The 4,013-nt window shown below is 41.1% G+C and overlaps 1 non-coding gene across 1 annotated transcript; it reads right to left on the minus strand.

The window, feature by feature from the left end:
- Positions 1-377: 377 nt before the first annotated feature.
- On the minus strand, positions 378-484 carry LOC128294748 (small nucleolar RNA R71). Its single transcript, XR_008285055.1, has one exon. It is a non-coding gene; the product is annotated as a small nucleolar RNA R71 (small nucleolar RNA).
- Positions 485-4,013: the final 3,529 nt, after the last annotated feature.

Below are 4,013 nucleotides of genomic sequence, written 5' to 3' on the forward strand. Positions count from 1 at the left end.
ATCATGCTCCACACACTATGTATGATTATGGTAAAATGAAATTAACAGGAACTAAGTCAAGTATAGTTAGGCCTGCTATTGCTGCAAATAATTTTGAATAGAAACCTAACACGATTCAAATGATACATCAATTTGTTCAGTTTGATTGTTTGATGTTTGAGGATCCAAACACCCACTTGGTGAATTTTCTGGAGTTTTGCGACACACTTAAAATCAATGGTGTTTCTGACGATGCCATACGCCTTCGGTTATTTCCCTTTTCATTAAGGAATAAGGCTAAACAGTGGTTGAACTCGTTACCACGAGGGTCAATCACTACTTGGTAACAAATGACCGAAAAGTTTTTACTAAAATATTTTCCACTGGCTAAAACGGCTAAATTAAGGAATGATATCTCTTCTTTTGTACAGATGGATTTAGAAACACTATATGATGCATGGGAGAGATACAAGGACCTGTTGAGAAGGTTCCCTCACCATGGGTTACCACTCTGGCTACAGGTTCAAACTTTTCACAATAGCCTGAATCCTTCAAATAAACAGATGGTTGATGCAGCCACTAGTGGGACTATCAATAATAAGACACCTGGGGATGCTTATGAATTTATAAAAGAGATGTCACTGAATAATTATCAGTGGCAAGTCATAAGGACAAAGCCAACAAAAGCAGCCGGTGTTTTTAACGTCGATTCGGTCACCATGCTCTCTAATCAGGTAGAACTTTTGAATAGAAAAATTGAAGGTTTTCTTGGTTCTTCACAGGTTCACCCAGTAATGTAATGCAATACAAGTGAAGGAGGAACAAGCAATTTAGAATACCCACCTTATGGCTGCAACATGGAAAACGAGCAATTAAATTATATGGTTAATAGTCCTCGACCTCAAAATAATCCCTATAGCAACACTTACAATGCAGGATAAAGGAACCACCCAAATTTCTCATGGAGAGGCCAAGGGAATCAGAGACCACCACCAACTCCAGGCTTCCAACAACCGCTTACCAACAAGAGAAAAAATTGAATCTTGAATAAATGCTAACAAAATTCATCTCGGTTCCAGAAACTCATTTTCAGAATACCGAGATAGCACTTAAGAACAACAAGCGTCGATCCAAGGGCTCGAAACTCAGATAGGCCAGCTTGCTAAATTGATATCTAAACGACCACAAGGTAGCCTACTGAGTAACACTGAATCTAACCCGAGAGAGTAGTTCAAGGCGATTACCATGCAAGATGAGGAAGGGTTAGCTGCACCTGAACCAGAACCGAGGCAAGAAACTGTGGTAAGTAAAGGTAAAGGTGAGGTGGACCACAATGACCAAAAACAGGTAAGTAAATAGTACAAACCACGTGTACCATACCCCAATGCGACAAGGAAAGACCACTCAGACGAACAATTCGGTAAATTTCTTAAACTTTTAAAGAAATTACATATTAACTTACCATTTATTGAGGCTCTTCCACAGATGCCGAACGCAGTCAAATTTTTAAAAGAGCTTTTAGCAAATAAGTGGAAGTTAGACGAGGCGGCGCATGTGGAGATGAATGTAGTCTGCTCAGCCATTCTAGAGAATAAGCTAGGTGACAAATTGAAAGATCCAAGAAGTTTTACGATTCCTTGTTTAATTGGTAGCTTAAATGTTAAAAATGCTTTGGCTGATTTAGGGGCTAGTATTAATGTCATGCCCTATAAAATGTTTAAACAACTAGGTCTTGGGAAACCCAAACAAACTAGGATGAGTGTTTAGATATCTGATAAAATTATTAAATTTCTTAGAGGTATCATTGAAGATGTACTCGTTAAAATTGACAAACTTATATTCCCAGTTGATTTCGTTGTTCTAGACATAGAGGAGGATAGTAACATGCCTTTAATTTTAGGGAGGCCTTTTTAAGCAACTACTGGAACAATAATTGGTGTTGGTATAGGTGAACTCACACTTCATGTGGGTGATGACACAATCACTCTTCAAGCTCGTAATTCGAGAAACACCTCAAAAATTGAGGGTGATTGCATAAATCATACTACTAATACTGACCATGTGATGCAACCTTCTTTACAGGAAACACGTTCGAAGAGCACACATGAGCCTTGTTCAAGTAACAACAAAGAACCCATCTATGAAGAACGAAGGCTACAAATCGAGGAACTAGATGAATGGCGAACACATAAACCAAGGACACATGATAAACCAAAACCACGCCATGACGAGCTCAATATTCCACCAAATCAACTTAAGGTTGGAGACAAAGCACTACTGGATACAACAGACCCTTATATTGCCACTTCTAAATCTAATGGAGAAATTCCTCTCACGATACTCAATATTTTTCCATACGGTATAGTCGAGGTAATTCATCCCAAATTTGGTACGTTCAAGGTAAAGAATACTCATCTAAAACCTTATTTTGATAAAATTGATAGCCGAGATGAGGAGTGTAAACTCATTGAACCACCATGACTATACGAAATCGAGGTAAGTCGAGCTTAGACTATAAATAAGCACTTCTCGAGAGGCAACCCGAGCACTAATAGTATTGATTTCAATAAAATTTTAGCTTTTAACATCTAACCACTAACTGATTCCTTAAAACACAGGTTTTCTAATCCACACAGCCACGCACACGGGCGTGCCTTAGGCCGTGCTCCCACCACGGATGGAGGCGCGGCCGTGCGATACGGTCGTGTGAAAACAGGGAAAAAATTTTCCCCAAAATGAGATGCAATAAGTTGCCACGGCCATGCGATGTGGCCGTGGGCGATTCTGTCAAAACAACACGGGCATGTGACACGCCCATGTCTAGGAACCGTGGTTGAAACTGAGAATTTAGCACGGGCGTACGACACGCCCGTGCCCACCACCCGTGCTCAAGATTGATAAAATAAAACGGGCGTGCGCCTATATACATGGGCGTGGGAGAAGCGAACGAAGTAGAACACAACTGTGCGACATGGCCGTGTGCATCGACACGTCCAAAGAACACGGGCGTGGGACGAATTTTATACGTGCCCAAATTTGAAAATCATGATAAACACGGGTTGAAATAAGGGCACACGGGTGTCCCCACGACCGTGTGACCCAAAATATATAAACCCTCACTATTCATCATCCATTTCCCCAAAATCCCTAACTCTAGCCGTCGCACCTCCTCACACGCCCTCACTCCCATACCCGTGACCGGCCGACAGCTCTCCTCAGATGACTAACTCCTCCCTCCACCATCCTATTGCGTTTGTTCACTCTTTCCTCTTTTTTATCTTCATTCCTTTTTCCAAATTTATGATCTATTCTTATTTTATTTAACTGTTATCATCATACTTCTAATGATAGTTCTTTGCCATTTTTTATCATTCTCATATGCATGCATCCACTAGTTATTCCCCTTAGCATCATTCTCGTATTTATATTCATAATAATGATTTGATATATCTATTAGGACATGGATTGTTTTTCAGTAGATTTTTCATTTAGTCAAAAAACCCTTATGAAATAGTGTTATTTAGTTTTAACATTCTTGCATGCCTTTCCATTCGTGGGGTTTATTCTTATAACTTCATGTTTTCATAGCAGATACCATGTCAAACCCACGGGGTAAGAAAACTGCTATCCCCACCTCGAAGAAGAGGAAATGAGCAGCATCATCAGCAGGTCCTACAACGGAAATCAGGCACCCCTTTCTTCAATTTTCCTTATGACAACAGGAAGAACTCTTTCAGATACCTCGGGCCCGCCCCCTAGGTGTGGGCCACTTCATTGACTTGGCTGCACTTGAACAAGTCCAACTGGTTGACGCGGTCAGAGCCCTTTTGTCGACTGATCCACGGGAGCTCTTCTTTGGGATCATCGAGCCGACATACCTTGAGCACGCACTGGAACTCTGTTCGACCGTTCACTTCCAAACCATTATGATAGAGTTTGATGATCCAGGAATCGTCCAGTTCCGCAGTGGTTAGGTTTGCCAGTTGAGCGTGCCTGAGTTCGGAATTGCACTAGGGCTGTATACAGAGGAGTTA

The sequence above is a fragment of the Gossypium arboreum genome, chromosome 6, assembly GCF_025698485.1.
Source record: "Gossypium arboreum isolate Shixiya-1 chromosome 6, ASM2569848v2, whole genome shotgun sequence".
NCBI classification, from domain to species: Eukaryota; Viridiplantae; Streptophyta; class Magnoliopsida; order Malvales; family Malvaceae; genus Gossypium; species Gossypium arboreum.